Source organism: Ochotona princeps, chromosome 6 (assembly GCF_030435755.1).
Source record: "Ochotona princeps isolate mOchPri1 chromosome 6, mOchPri1.hap1, whole genome shotgun sequence".
NCBI classification, from domain to species: Eukaryota; Metazoa; Chordata; class Mammalia; order Lagomorpha; family Ochotonidae; genus Ochotona; species Ochotona princeps.
In genome coordinates, this window is record NC_080837.1 from 73,713,401 (window position 1) to 73,729,397 (window position 15,997).

The 15,997-nt window shown below is 45.6% G+C and overlaps 1 protein-coding gene and 1 non-coding gene across 2 annotated transcripts in view; one reads left to right on the forward strand and one right to left on the reverse strand.

The window, feature by feature from the left end:
• Positions 1 to 15,997, reverse strand: part of ARMH4 (armadillo like helical domain containing 4) — a 139,458-nt gene that overhangs the window by 103,003 nt on the left and 20,458 nt on the right. The gene's annotated exons all lie outside the window — the stretch shown is intronic.
• Positions 13,822 to 13,928, forward strand: LOC131480604 (U6 spliceosomal RNA). The gene has a single exon (XR_009245658.1). It is a non-coding gene; the product is annotated as a U6 spliceosomal RNA (small nuclear RNA).

Genomic DNA, 15,997 nt, shown 5'->3' on the forward strand with positions numbered 1-15,997 from the left:
CACACCTTGGAGGTTTGCGCTGCTGGGATGATCGTGACAATGTGATACTGATCCTCTAAGATCGTTGCCCTCTGATCACTGTCACCCAGGCAATACTTCTTCTTGGTCCCCACTGTCTTCAGGGAATTCCTCCACTGAACAGCACAGAACTATAAAGCCTGGGATCCCATCTTATGTCATATCTTTTGGTTTCAAAGCGAGGCTGTGTCTTAAGCACATCTCACTGGCCCTGCAAGAAGCTTGCTGCCTTCACAATGTGATTTGGAGGTCACTGCAAGGAACAACACTTCCCATAATCTCTCCCACACTCACTCACCTACCTTCTCTGCCTCTGTGTCTTAAAATGGCCAAATGAAGCAACAAAACCCAAAGCCAGGAAGAACTGCCTCTGGAAATATCCTACCAAGCAACACACAGTTTATAACCTAAGCAGGAAAGGAGGATCTGGTTTTCCTGTGGGAGGAGAACGGAGAGCCTTCGTATACGACCAGCAAATCCAGGCACAGCTGGTCACTTCTACTATTAGAGAAAGCTCAGAGCAAGCCTGAAATGATACTGTAGAGACAGGTCATGCCAGCACCTGGGTAGAACAGCTAAGAAAAAGAGGGATTGACAGGATGAGATCTTGTTTAGCCTTATTCTCTCATTATCCTCTTTCTGTCAGAAAATGGCCTTCCTCGAGAGCTGTAACCATTTTATAGGACATCACACATCTGCAGTTGCATGTTACCTGTACCCTACTGCAAGTATGAGCCTATAATCACCTTTCTTAATGTTAGTAATACAATGTTCTTTATGAAGTCTGGCCCACAAATGTGAAAACTACTGAATGGAAAAGGACAGTCTTCTCCCCAGTAGGGACAGTGGCTACAACAGCAGCACCAGTGACAACCACAGTGTCTAGTAACCAACAACACTCAGTATTTGGTAAGTGAATGAGTGGAAGGGCAGGTGGATGGTTGGTGATGGATGAACAGTGAGAGAGCATGGAGCACAGCAGTGAGGTGGCTGCCTTGGCTGCCCAAATCCCAGCTCCCAGGGCCAGAAATCAAGTCCTGCCACTGCTCCTCATCCAGTTTCCTGCTGGTGAGCACTCAGGGAGGCTGCAGGTGATATGGTTCAAATCCTTGGAGTCCCTGCCACTCCTGTGGAAGACCTGGATGTGGTTCTTGGCTCCTGGCTTCATCATGGTCCAGCCCTGGTTGTCACAGGCATTTGAGGAGTGAATCAATGAATGGAAGATCATGGAAGATCTATCTCTCTCTCTCTCTCTCTCTCTCTCTCCCTCCCTCCCTCCTCCACCACAACTCCACCCCATCAACCTGCCTTTCAAATTACTGAAAATCAGTACAACCAATTTTAAATGACACAAATGCAGGTTTCTTAACCAAGCTCTAAAGAAACACAAGTAATATTTAATGAACAGGTAGTAGAACAGCCCTCTGAAGAATGCACCTGGCAGTAAGTACAAAAGCAACACATGGGACCCACAGGTGCAGAACGAATTCAAGGCCTGGGCACTCATCTTCTCGCCAGAAAACCTAAAGAGAGAACACCCGTGTCTCAGCCAGCTCTCAACTAGTGATGCCCAAGAGAAATAATGATGCCATGAACATCTCTGAGATCAAGCACAATGTCACACGGTACACGTTCAGAAAGTAAGACTGTAACAGAGTCCCACACCCAAAGATCAAAAATCAAAGGGCATCCTGAATTGACATTTCCAGGTGGCCATGAAGAACATACACCCCAGACAGCAACACCCAGTAATAACATCCCCAAGACTTGTTTGTCCAGAGAACCCCTGAGAAAACGCCCAAGCCAAGACAGGGAAAGTTCAGAGCTTCCATCCTGAGAAGCACACCCCCGTAACAGACATTCTATCCCCAGGATGACCGACACAGACAACAGCGAGCTGCAGCCGTGACGCTGACAGCAACTGGGGTGCTTCTGAGCAGCCAGCTCTCCCCACAGCTCTCCCCACAAACCCCATCTTCAAACTGCCTGCCCCTACTCCCAAACAGGACACAAGTTGTGTAAAAATTCCTTTAAATGTCCAGGGAAGTCCAGGAAGTCTTATTAAATCCAGCTGCGCCGGCAGACACTGGCCACTGTGGAGCTAAGGGGTTTGTTCTCAGCATCCTTACCCAAGAGCACACCGCCTGGGATTAATCTGACACTCCCACTAGCATGTCCGCCATCAAGAGTTCTAACACCTAGCAACTGTAACAAGTCTCACTCCAGTGTCCATCACAATCCTAACTTAGGTAGGTTCAGACAGGGAACAGGTGCGTATGAAACAGGGGCACATTCCACTTCTGATGTTTGTGCTTCAGGTGAAATGAACCAGCCAAAACTAAAACTTTCAAACATGAAGCCAAAATATCAGGTAAGAGGTAGTGTCTCGTGGCTCGGAGGTGCTTGGCCATACTAAATAAATTATCCACAGTTCAAACAAAGTACGTCATATTGCAAGTGGCAGGAAGAAAAAAATGTGTCAAGACAGTCCCTCTCTATCCACCTGTCGGTCACTCTGTGACAGCACAGCCGAATAGCCACTTCATCTACCCACTATCAGGCTTTGTACACATGGAGCCTTTTCTTCTGGGGAACTCAAAATGCTTTTGAAGGCATTAGCCTTCAATCTGACATTATTAGCTAAGCAGGGAGCAAGCTTCCTTAGCGTCAATTTACTCACGGGCTACTTGGCTGGTGAAATAACTACCCTCGTTGCTCAAATATCGCAGCAGGGCTTAAAACGAGCTTGTTCAAAGCCAGGCTTTTTGCCTCTCCATGCCAGGCCTGCTTTCTTTGTTTATAATGACCATTTCTGCCTAAGTTCCAAAAACCAAGAGTTTTAATTTTGTTCAGGACCAGGGACACCAGCGAACTCCCAACAAAACCTTCTATCTTTAATAAATCTAGCTTTTGTTCAACAAAGCAAAACCAACAGTGGTTTCTCCAGTGTCCCTCTGCAACAGATTTTATCTGTGGTTCCCACCAAAGGCACCCAGCTTCTCCACCTACACTTTTATCACAGCTTAGATATCTTCACAGGTCTGGAACATAGAGATGCCATTACCAGTTTCGCGCTGTTACTCTGTGTGCCATGCTGCAGTGCCTGGGTTTGAGTCCCAGCTCCACTCCTGATCCAGCTCCCTGCTAATGCAGAATTGGGCGGCTCAGGAACGTGGAGTCCTGCCACTGCATGGGAGATCAGCTGCAGCTCCGGGCTCCTGGCTCCTGGTTCCTGACTTCTGCCTGGTCCACTCCTGGCTGTCATATACATTCGGAGAGGGAATCAGCAGATTTTAATTCATGAGAAATAAAAATTAAGGATAAGCTTATATTGCTGTAAAAACATCTTGAAGTTCGTGCAGTCTGTTTTTATAATGTGCATTTTCCACGAACTTTGGAAGCCCTGTAACAATCTTTGTCCCTCCTCTCCTCTGAAAGGAATGGCTGTGGCACATTCCCGTGGAGTTTTCCCAACACCAGAAGCATTTGTTGCCAAGGGTTTTCCTTAGACCTCCTTGCCAATATCATCCAAAACCTTGTAGTGAAATAATCTCCATATGTAGGAGTGACTGAAGCCCTAAGAAAATGCTGCTTTCATTTCCAGATTTTCCCCTTCTCTCTCCTGCTGCTTTCCCAAGCACATGAACAGGGAGCTGGGTAGGAAGCAGAGCTGCAGGACAGGAACCGGCTCTCATTCGGCACTTGGGCATCAAATTGGGCACAAAACTTAAAAGCCAGAAAAGAAAGATGAAACTTGTCCTGCATCTGTCCAGCAGATGGCTCCCCAGCACTGCGAGGTGCCAAGACACCTCACAAGCAACAGTCAATGTCAAGCTGACAGAATTTACAGAACATCACTACACTTGTGAGCCTTCCCGACAAGTAATTTTACACTTTAATCATGTAATCTTAGGTATGTACAAAGCAATGCATGTATGTATTCATGCATTAAACTTAGTGACCAGTATGGTACCTGTATTTGTAATACCATTATTAAGTTTCATATTGAAATGAACCCCACAAACTTGTCATTCAACTTAAGATGCACACGTGCTATTGCATCTCCCCACAGGTTACCTTAAGCTCTTGCTTCTCCTTAATGCCACAGAAGTACACAATGGTATACTGCGGGACCTCTTTCTCCCATTCAAAATTATAGCTACAATTTCCTATATCTTGGGCAAAATAACAGTTTATTAATTTTCACTGCTTTATAGCATCCCATGGCACAATGTATCCTTATGTTGACAAATACTTGGATTACTCAGCTGTTACTTTTTTGCTGCTGTTATGAAAAGTGACACTTGAACATTCTTATACAAGTATATTCCAAAATGTTCGTGGGAAATGGAATCAAAGGTTGTTTATTTGCGTCAAGTTCTGTGGTGCTGCAGGTTAAGCACCACTCGGCACACCTGAATCCCGTCTCAGAGTGCCTGGCTCAAGTCCGAACTACTCTGCTGATCTGGCTTCTGTCAACGCATCGGGGAAGGTAGTGGATGACGGCTCAAGCACTTGGGCCCCTGCCACCCAGGTGGAAGACCCAAATGGCATTCCTGCTGCTGGCTTCTGTGGCCATCTGGGGAAGGAAGCAGCAGTTGGAAGATCTCTTTCTGTGTGTGTGTGTCCCTGTTGCTCTGCCTTTCAAGTATTTTATTGGTGCAAAAGTTATCTTGAATCCATGCACAGGTTTTTCCTAATAGGCATTTTGCATGACTGTGCAATGACTCCTCATGTATAATCTCTATTGGATCTGTTTCAGGGTTTCTCTGGGGGATGTTCCTACGGGTGTAATCGCAGGGTCTAAAGAACCACCAAATGTCCAGCATTCCAGAAGAGTCTAGATTATCTCTGCAGCTTCTGAGTCTCACCAGACTTTGGTATTGTCCAACGTTCAGCTCTTTGAATCCACTGTGCACAGAATATGTTACAACCTTTGTAACTTGCATTTCCCTGATTACTCCTGAGGTTGTGCGTCTCTTCATACACATCTTTGTGTATCTGAAATGCCTGCTCACATCCTGTGGTCATTGTTCTTGTGGGTCATCTTCCTACAGACTTTTGAGCAATTATTTCTATCCTGGACACCAATCAATCCCTTATCCATTATATGGACTACAAATATTTTTCTATACTTTCAGAAGTTGTATTTTTATCTTCTTTATAGTATATTTTATAAGACTTCTCTGTTTTAACACAGCTTAATTTATCAACATTTTCTTGTATGGTTAACAATTTGTGTGTCCTATCTAAAAAATCTTTTATCATGAGATCTAGAAAAATTATCTAAGTTTTGCCAAATTATTAAGTTTTGCCTTTTATATTTATTCAGTTTTCCTATTTTTTAAAAAATATTTGTTTATTTTTACAAGGCACAGTGACAGAAACAAAAAGGGGAGGAGATTCTCCACCCAGTGGTTTACTCCCCACATGTCTGCTTCCAACCCAGCCTCCTGCTCATACATCCTGGGAGGCAACACGCGAGGGCCAAGTCCTTGGGCTCCTATCACCACCCTAAAAACCCGGATGGGGTTCCAGGCTCCTGGCCACAGCCTGGCCTAGCTCTGGCTACTGTGGGAACTTGGTGAATCAGCTGATGGAAGAGCTTGTTCTCCCTCTCTCTGTCTCTCACGCTCTCAACAAATGAGTAGGCTAAAAAGTAAACCAGTATTATCCCCTCCATAAGTACAGAAACGTCAGTACCCACACACGTTCAGAATGTCAACATGCATATGGATACAAAAACAAACACAGGACTGTGAGCAAACTTCAAGAGGCAGCAACTGGCTGGAACTGCCATAATGAAACAGCGCAGACTGGGTGGCGTAAACGACATGTTTTCTCACAGTTCCAAAAGCTCAAGTTCAGTGTCATAGTGCCAGCCTCTCAGCTGAGGCCTCTCTACCTAGCTCACAGATGGCTGTCTTCTTGCAGCCTTGGCCCTGTGTGGCTTTTCTTCTCTCACAGAGAACTCCCTGGTGCCTCTTCCTCTTCTTACTAGGAAACCACTCCGGTCCGATCAGAAACCCCTCTTCCGATCTTCTTTAATCCTAGTTACCCCCTCAAGGGCTCCTGTCTCCAAATACAGCCCCACTGGTTGTTGGATTTTCAACAAACCACCTTTTTTTTTTAAGATATGTTTTATTTATTTGAAAAGCAAAGCAACAGGAAGATATTCTATCCATTGGTCCACTCCCTAAGTGACCAAAAGGCAGAGCTGGGTTTGGGCAAAGCCAGTGGCCAAGAACTCCGACCTGGTCTCCCACATGGATGGCTGCGGCCAAGCACTTGAGTTGATCTCTGCTGTCTTCCCAGCCACATTCGTAAGGGAACTGGAAGCACAGTACCTCAATCTTCAATAAGCTCTCCATTGTGAGATGCCAGCATTACAGGAAGCAGCCTAACCTACTATGCCACACTGGTCCCAACAGATAAATTCTGAAGGAACAAAATTCCATCTCTAACACTGAAAACATGCTGACAAGACACCACAAGAAAATATTCAGCCCACTTGATAAATTTATGTCTGTCCATTTCATTTACTTCATGTTTTCTATGCTTAATTTTACTGCTTTCTTGGCTTATTTTAAATTGTTCAAAAATATTTTTCTTGGGGACAGCAAGGTGGTATAATAGGCTTATCTTGCACCTATTGCATCAGCATCCTATATGGCTGCCAGTTTGTATCCCAGCTACTCCGCTTCCCATCCAGCTCCCTGCTTGTGGCCTGGGAAAGCAGTCAAGGACATCCCAAAGCCTTGGGACCCTGCACCCATGTGGGAGACCCAGAAGAAGCTCCTGGCCTCTGGCTTTGAATTGGCTAAGCTCTGGCCATTGCGGCCATTTCGGGGTGAACCAGTGGACAGAAGATCTTTCTTTCTCCCTGTCTCTCCTTCTCTCTGTAAATCTGCCTTTCAAATAAAAACAACTTTTAAAAGAATAATTTACTTATCCTATTTTCTCCTACTAGTAGTTTATAAATTGTATATATGTTATGCTACTACATTTCTTTCTCAGCTGTTACTCTTACATATTTAGCATGCATCCTAAATAAACAAAATCTAAATTTAATCACTTTCTTACTCCTCTAAGATTTTAGAACGCTCTAATCCTGATTACGTCTTCTCAATTTATATTCTACTTCTGTCCCCTATTTTAGTTCTGTCCTCTTCTCTTACTCCACACATTTTATGGGAATGTTTATGGTTAGTCATTTTGCTTTTTTCTTTAAACACACAGGCAACTTCTCCCATATTACTCTCCTGTCCTGTAGTTTCCACACCCACTATTAGTGATTTCACATAGGCTTTCTGGTTCTTTTGACTTGTCTTCATTATTCTTCGACTACACTACAACACATGCTGGAACCTATTCCTCTATTTTTCACTTTACTGATGTTTGACATGCAAATAAAACCTTGACAAGGCACAGTGAGGATAAGGTATCATGGCATATGACAATAAACTGCTTATTGCAACACAATGGCACCAGTTCAAATTCTGGCTGCTCCACTTCCAATCCAACTCCATTATAACATACCTGATATGGTAGCTCAAGACAACCCAAGTGGTTGGCCCCAGCATTTAAACGAGAAACCTGGATGGACTCCTGTCGTCAGGCTCTACCAAAGTAGTACCAAAACTACCATTTGGGGAGTGAAACAGCAGATGCAAGATCTCTCTCAATATCTCTGTCTGTCTGTCTGTCTCTCTCTCTCATTCTCCCTTCCAAATACAAATTGATTGACTTTAAAATAAATTAAAAATTGCTGGATCATTTTGACATTATCTTATTACTTGCTCCTTTTTGTGAATTCATCTCTTCCTTTATTAAACACTCCACAGATGGCTACTTTATATTTTAGGTCTGACAGTCTAATATCTAACGTCCTGAGGAAAGCCAAATGTCTTTTTCGCTAATTCTGAGTTCTGGTGGTTTGTTTCCTTACTAATTCACTGACATTTTAATACAAGCTCACATCTGCTTGAGTTAATCTATGGGACACATGGGGATCTCTTTTGGATATGCTTTTATGCAGACAGAATTTATATTCGCTTGCCCAAGATTGAGCTACAGGGAGTAGTCCTAGGCGATTCTTATACTAACTCGCAGTCTCATCAGTGCCCTTCAGCTTACGTTTCACCCAAGAAACAGTTATTCTGTTATGTCAGAGCTTATCAGAATTTTCTGTTAGAAGCTGAAATCAGGATATCATAATTTTCAAAAGCAAACCTGTACTTGAAAGATTCAACAAGTTCAGTAAGAACTGTTCGTTGCTTTTCAAATTCTCCAGTTTTGAATATTCAAAAGAGCTTCTGTGAGCTTGGGTGCATTTTAAAATTAAACAAAATTTCCAATGTTAGTGTTTTTTAAATACTATCTTCTTTAAGCATTCATAGTAATTTCTTCAGTTCTTTCCTTTACAAAAGCCTCACCACGACTTCTTAAGCCTCCCATATTAGTTGACATAAATATACTGTAAATAGTTTGCTAAATTTCAAACCTCTTGTTAACTGTATCATAGTTATCTGCAACATAAAGTGTTTTGTCAATAATGGACCATATGTGAGACTTTGAGCCCATAAGATTATACGGCCTAATTATATTCTGTCTTAGTTTATGTAGATATTCTGTGTCCAAACTTTGACAAAATGGCCTGATTCCTCCACTCTAACCTTACTTATTTATTTTTTTAAAGATTTATTCATTTTATTACAGCCAGATATACAGAGAGGAGGAGAGACAGAGAGGAAGATCTTCCGTCCGATGTTTCACTCCCCAAGTGAGCCGCAACGGGCCGATGCGCGCCGATCCGAAGCCGGGAACCTGGAACCTCTTCCGGGTCACCCATGCGGGTGCAGGGTCCCAAAGCTTTGGGCTGTCCTCGACTGCTTTCTCAGGCAGTAGCCTAGTGGCTAAAATCCTTGCCTTGCATGTGCCAGGATCCCATATGGGTGCCGGTTCTAACCCAGGCTGCTCCACTGCCATCCAGCTTCCTGCTTGCGGCCTGAAAACAACAGAGGATGAACCAAAGCCTTGGGACCCTGCATCCACGTGGGAAACCTGGAAAAAGCTTCTGGCTCCTGGCTTTGGATCCTCTTGGCTAAGCTCCAGCCGTTACAGAAGTTTGGGGAGTAAACCAGCAGATGGAAGATATTTCTCTCTGTCTCTCCTTCTCTCTATAAATCTGACTTTCCAATAAAAACAAATAAATATATTTTTTAAAAGAAAGAAAAAAAAAGGCAAATTTACAAAGAAGGAGAAACAGATAAAAAGATTTTCCATATTCTGTTCACCTCGCAAATGGCCACAATTGTAAGAGCTAATCCAATCCGAAATCAGGAGCCAGGAGCCTCTTCTGGGTCTCCCACACAGGTGCAGGGTCCCAAGGCTTTGGGCCAGCCTCTACTGCTTTCCCAGGCCACAAGCAAAGAGCCAGATCAGAAGTGGGGCAGCCAGGACATGAACCAGCACCCATATGGGATTCTGGCATTTGCGGGTAAAGAATTAGCTCATTGAGCCACTGTACCAGTCTCTATTCTAACCTTATTTAAAAGGTGCGTATGCGGAACCAATACTGTGGCATAATACATTAAACCACTGACTGTGATGCCAACCTCCTACACCCGAGTCCTGGTGGCTCCATTTCCGATATGGCTTCCTGTAGTGAACGTGGGAAGGCAGCAGAAGATGTTCCAAGTACTTATGCCCCCTGATACCTATAGCAGAGACTCAAGTGGCATACCTGACCCCTGGCTTCAGCATGACCCAGGCCTAGCTGTAACAGCCACTTTGGCCACTTCTCTCTCTCTCTCCCTCTGATGTTCTGCTTTTCAAATAACTAAATCTTTTTTTATTAAATATTTATTTCTTTATATTGGAAAGTCAGATACACCAAGAGGAGGAAAGACAGAGAGGAAGATCCTCCATCCATTGATTCACTCCCCAAGCAGCCACAATGACCAGAGCTGTGCCGATCCAAAGCCAGGAGTCAGAAGCCTCCTCGGGGTCTCCCACACTGGTACAGAGTCCCAAGGCTTTGGACCATTCTCAACTACTTTCCCAGGCCACAAGCAGGGAGCTGGATGGGAAATGGGGCTGCCAGGATTAGAACCGGCTCCCATATGGGATCCCGGAACATGCAAGGCAAGGAAATAACTAAATCTTTATCTAAAAGAATTAAAAGAAAAGGTTCATTCAAGAGACAAAAGGTTTGAGGTGGGTCGGGCACATGGAGCGGAACTCCACTTCATCGGCCAATCTTGGCTGATGAGCGGAGGAAGCAGCCGCCACCCCCTCCTCCACCCCGGGGCTGCTTTTTAAGCAGCTGGCACCATCTTTATTCCGCAGGCGGGGGGCGCTGGGCTTTACCCGCTGGCCACCTGCCAATGAGCTCTGGGGACTGGGGGTGACGAAATACTGCCTAGGGACCTGCATGGATACGGACACCATATGTGAAAGTGAGGAATGACTCCTGAGGGACACCTAACTACAGGGCCACTGTACTGGCTGGTAAGTGAGGGGAATGAGACCTGGTGTTTTGGAGGGGAGAGACTGGAATATCTATATGGGTCAGACTGATTCATCAGCCCAAACGGGAGTCCTGAATTGGGCTTGTTAACGCAGAGCATCACTGACTACCACCAGGCCATACCACATGAAAGCTATGGCTGGGGGGCCTATCTAGAAGACTTAGATCCAAGTACCTGATTGAGTGTTGGCACAGGGGACAGGTCACATCAGGCAGGGACATGACACTAACCAGCATGTGAGAGAACCAGGCCCCGGGGTAGATTCTATGGGGAATAAGTGGTCCCAACCCAATGGAAATACAAGTCCTGCTGGTTAGCTCAAGAGTTGGGGTGGTGACCGGCTGAACTAGGAATAAACATGGAACCCGCCAACACTCACGGATACTGGAACTGACAATAGGTTGGGCAGGTCCAAGCTGCAGCACCTGCAAGTGCATCCTAAAACAGGGTGTAGTGTGGGCTGGCCCACAGCATCCACCAGCTCATGCAAAGGCCAAGATGGAGGGGGAGGCTACCCCAGGCAAGGGCCTAGCACCTGCTGGAGCATATGAGATCTGGGTCTAGGGGTGGGATGAGTCAGGAAACTGGGAGACTCCCCTACTGGGCCATAGCTCCCACTGGTGAGCATGTGTTCCAAACCTAGGGGTCAGGCAAGCTGGGCAAGGTATCCTCACCCGTTGGCAAGTGTGTGGGCTGGCTTTGGAAGGGGGCGGACCGCAAAGGGCCAAGCAGATCTTGGCCCACTGGTGAGTGCAGAAACCAGGATGGAGTGCAGGTCATGCCAGGCTAGGGAATCACACCTACTGGTTCACTTGAGCCGGGGATGGGAGCAGACAGCAGGGCAAGGTTGCAGCACCCACCAGCGAGAGTTGGGATTGGAGCTGGCTAGGTCAGGCCAGGTTACAGCATCCACAGGCAAAGGCTAAGATGGATGGGAATTATGCCAGGCCGGGTCAGAGCAACCACTGGCATGCATGAAATCTGTGGAAGGGAAAAGACCTGGCTGGGGAGCAAAGGGGATGCCCTGGCCAGGTTGTGACCCCCATTGGAGAGCATGAGTGCCAGGGTGGGGGCTGCAGTCTGGTCTGGATATAGCTGCAGAATCCCTCAGCATGTGTGTGGGCTGGGTATGGGATGCGCCAGACTGGGCTAGAATCCAGCACCTGGGCCCAGCGGCGTGGCCTAGCGGCTAAAGTCCTCACCTTGAACACCCCGGGATCCCACATGGGCGCTGGTTCTAAACCCGGCAGCTCCACTCCCCATCCAGCTCCCTGCTTGTGGCCTGGGAAAGCAGTCGCGGATGGCCCAATGCTTTGGGACCCTGCACCCGTATGGGAGACCCTGAAGAGGCTCCTGGCTCCTGGCTCCTAGCTCTGGATTGGAACAGCACCGGCCATTGTGTTCACTTGGGGAGTGAATCATCGGACAGAAGACCTTCCTCTCTGTCTCTCCTCCTCTCTATATGTCTGACTTTGTAATAAATAAATAAATAAATAAATCTTTAAAAAAAAAAAACAAAAGAATCCAGCACCCACTGGTACTCATGAGAACAAGGGTAGGTATAGGACGGGCTAGGCCAGGTCTCTGCCCCCACTGAGCCATGTGTGAGCCTAGTGTCTGAGTATGGATCAGGCTTGGCTGGGTTGTAGTGCCCAACAACAAGAACCGGAATGGGTAAGGCCCAGTGAGGAAAGGCCACTGTTCCTGCTAGGACAGGAGGTGGATTAAGTAGGGCTGGCCCATGGACCCCCCGGTGTGCGAGATCTGGCATTGGGAGAGATCCAGATGGAGGAACCTGGGGAACTCCTCTGTCGGGACACGCTCCCTGCAGGTGAGTGCAAGAACCAAGACGGGGAGCAGCCCACACCAGGCCAAAATATAGTACCCACCAGCATACATTCAGTGCAGGTCGGGGGCAGGCCAGACCAGGTCAATCCATGTCACCCACTGGCAAATCTGAGTGCCAGAATGGAGTGTGGGTCAGTCCGGGTCAGGTAGCAATAGCAGCCAGTCCACATGAGGGCCGGGACTGTGAGCTGGCAGGCCTGGCAAATGCCGAGGTGAGAGGGCTGTGCCAGAATGGGCCACAGCACCCAACTAGTACATGTGAAACACAGGGGGCATGGATGGCCCCAGTGAGGGGGCTGCAAAGGCCCCCCTACTGGGCCACTACTCCCACTGGTGAGCATGAGAGCTGGGATGGGGGCAGATCAGATCGGGCAGGGCCACATCTGATGGCCTACCTGTGAGCTGGATCAGGGAAAAGCCAGGCTGGGCTGACTGTACCTTCTGGTACATGCATAAGCCAGTGTTGGTGTGGACTAATTGGGTTTTGCCGTAGCATCAGCTGGAAGGTGCAGGCATGGCTTAGACCGATCGTGACACCCGCTGGCACCAGTGTGGACTGGATAGTGGGGCTGGTTGGGACGAACTGGGTTTCACTACCCATAACATGTACGAGAGCTGAACAGGATGTGGGACACACAGGACCACTCTGCTGTACATACTGGCAAGCACAGGAACGAGGGCAGGGACCGGCCTGGTGGGGGTTTTTGTGGGTCGCTCCGACTAGACTGCAGCTCCCACTGGTTTAAGTGAAGACCAAGTATGTGGTGGGCAGGATCAGGCTGGACTGCAACACCTATCAGGTTTTGTAAAACACGGGGTTAGAGACAGAGCTGACTCAGCAAGTGCAACTACCAGTGTATGCATAGGCTGATTTGGGTGACAGACTGTGCCGGACCCTCTATTGGCAAACACACACAAAGAATCGGGTCTGGGATGGCCTCAGATGAGGTTTTTTGGGCGATTCCCTACCAACTGAACTGCTGGACTCAGAACACTAACCATGGAGAGAACTGCAGGCTCCATGGGCTGACTGCAGGAGTGGATGTGTCAGAGCTGGGCCTCCTCAGTGGCTCAGCCGGAGCAGAGGACATCATATCCAAATGTACATGGAGGATATGGCAGTCCATCGGAGCCTCGAGAGGACACCTGGTACCATGGCAGAGGTCGGAGGACAGAACAAACTGATCAACTACCCCAGCCAATCATTGGCAGTGAAGATCTGGCCAGACGGAGACACTAAGGTGGACTGTAGCAGCCAGTGGATTCGGGAGAGATTTCATCGTGACTGGAGTGGCGAGTTTGCCATCTATTCAGGATTGTTGAACTATCAAAACCTCTTGTGAACTTCATGGCGTTGTAAATTTCTATTTTACTTCCTGTTGTTGATTTTGTATTGTGGCTTTTCATTTAAGAGGGATGTGAGGTGTTCGCTTCGGCAGCACATATACTAAAATTGGAACGATACAGAGAAGATTAGCATGGCCCCTGCGCAAGGATGACACGCAAATTCGTGAAGCGTTCCATATTTTTAGCACAATCAGTAATTGCAAAAACATGGAAGCAACCAAAATGCCCATCAACAGAGGATTGGATAAGAAAGCTATGGTTCATCTACTCCATGGAATACTACTCAGCTATTAAAAAAAACAAAATGCAGTTCTTTGTGGCCAAATGGGCCAAACTGGAAACCATAATGCTAAGGGAAATGAGCCAATCCCAAAAGGTTAAATACCACATGTTTGCCTTAATTTAAGATGATATGATGTTATGTATAACATGCTATGTTATGAATGTTATATGTTGTGTATAAACTAAAATTGAAGTGTAGGTGAGGTGGTCACAGAAGGTGGCTGGGAACTTGCATTTACTTTTAACATATTGGTTACTCATTACTATGTCAATTAATTCCATAATGATGTAAATTTTTGCTGATGGTATGTTGGAGCTTTCAATTGACTGGGATGATACTCTGCTGGCTCTGTCTTCAGACCAGAGAGGGTATACCTAAGAAGCCGTTGAACTTGACTGGACAATAAGATGTTGAACTCTATGTTTGGTATACGCTTGCAATGGGGAAATCTCAACTGAACTTGAGCTGTGGTTATGCAACAAGGTGGAGGAATCCACCATGGTGGGAGGGTTTGGGGAGGGGTGAGGAGAACCCAAGTACCTATGTAACTGTGTCACATAATACAATGTAATTAATGAAGTAAAAATAATAAATAAAAAAAAAAGAAATAAAAAAAAAAGAGGGATGTGAGGTGACTGTGTAATGGAGACTCTCATGTCCAGATGTGAGGATGCAGTGCAGTGTGCATCTCTACTTCCAGGTCAAAGATGGACTACTAATAAGACTATTAGCTGTATCTTGTCCATGCCTGCAATGATGAACATGTGACTGTTTATGAAGAGCTATGCTACAGTAATAATATAAGGAAATTTGGTGGGGGGGAGGGAAATAAGGGAGGGGGCAGGAGAAATACAAATAACTAACTAAATATAATAATAATAAATAAAAAACAATAAAAAGGTTTGAGAGAAGATGGCCTACTTCAAGAACCAGTTCAAAGGGTTTTAAATCAATCTGTGTCTCAGATAGATGTCCACATATTCTGCTTCATTTCATATTTCTTTTTTTTTTTTTCCTTTGAGGATTCTGTTCTTGACAAAGTCATCCCCCAGATCTGGTTAACAAGCTAAGGAGCTCAGTCCATACATCTAACCTCACATGTACCACTCATTGCTTTCTTCCATTTTAGCCTTGACCCCATGTCATTGGTGTGTTCTCCATTATCAGCTATCGATCGTGCCACAAATTAAATTGAGTCATCGTAATAGACAAAGCCCAGCAGCAGTAACTTTTAGGTCCCAGAGTCTAACTCTCACTTATTCAACAACTCACTTTAGATTCTGGTGACACTCTCCTATACTCTTTTATTTCCCTCCGGAAAAAGAAACTACAGCAATACGATTCTATTTCTCAAGGGTGCTGTAACAAGACACATAAAAGCTATATTAATATTATACCTATAAATCTCAAGCCATCTGGAACAAAATTGTTCTCTCCAGCAATCTAGTCATCTTAAAGGAATATTTGGCTAAAGCAAACATTAAAGAATACCTGTATATGAAAATCCGCATACATTGAAAAGATAAATTACACTCTGATTTGATTACTGATTTCACAGAGATGTTTATAAAAGTAATCTCCTTGAATTTAAGATGATATGATGTTATGTATAACATGCTATGTTATGAATGTTATATGTTGTGTATAAACTAAAATTGAAATGTAAGTGAGGTGGTCACAGAAGGTGGCTAGGAACTCGCATTTACTTTTAACATATTGGTTACTCATTACTATGTCAATTAATTCCATAATGATGTAAATTTTTGCTGATGGTATGTTGGAGCTTTCAATTGACTGGGATGATACTCTGCTGGCTCTGTCTTCAGACCAGAGAGGGTATACCTAAGAAGCCATTGAACTTGACTGGACAATAAGATGCTGGACTCTATGTTTGGTATACGCTTGCAATGGGGAAATCTCAACTGAACTTGAGCTGTGGTTATGCAACAAGGTGGAGGAATCCACCATG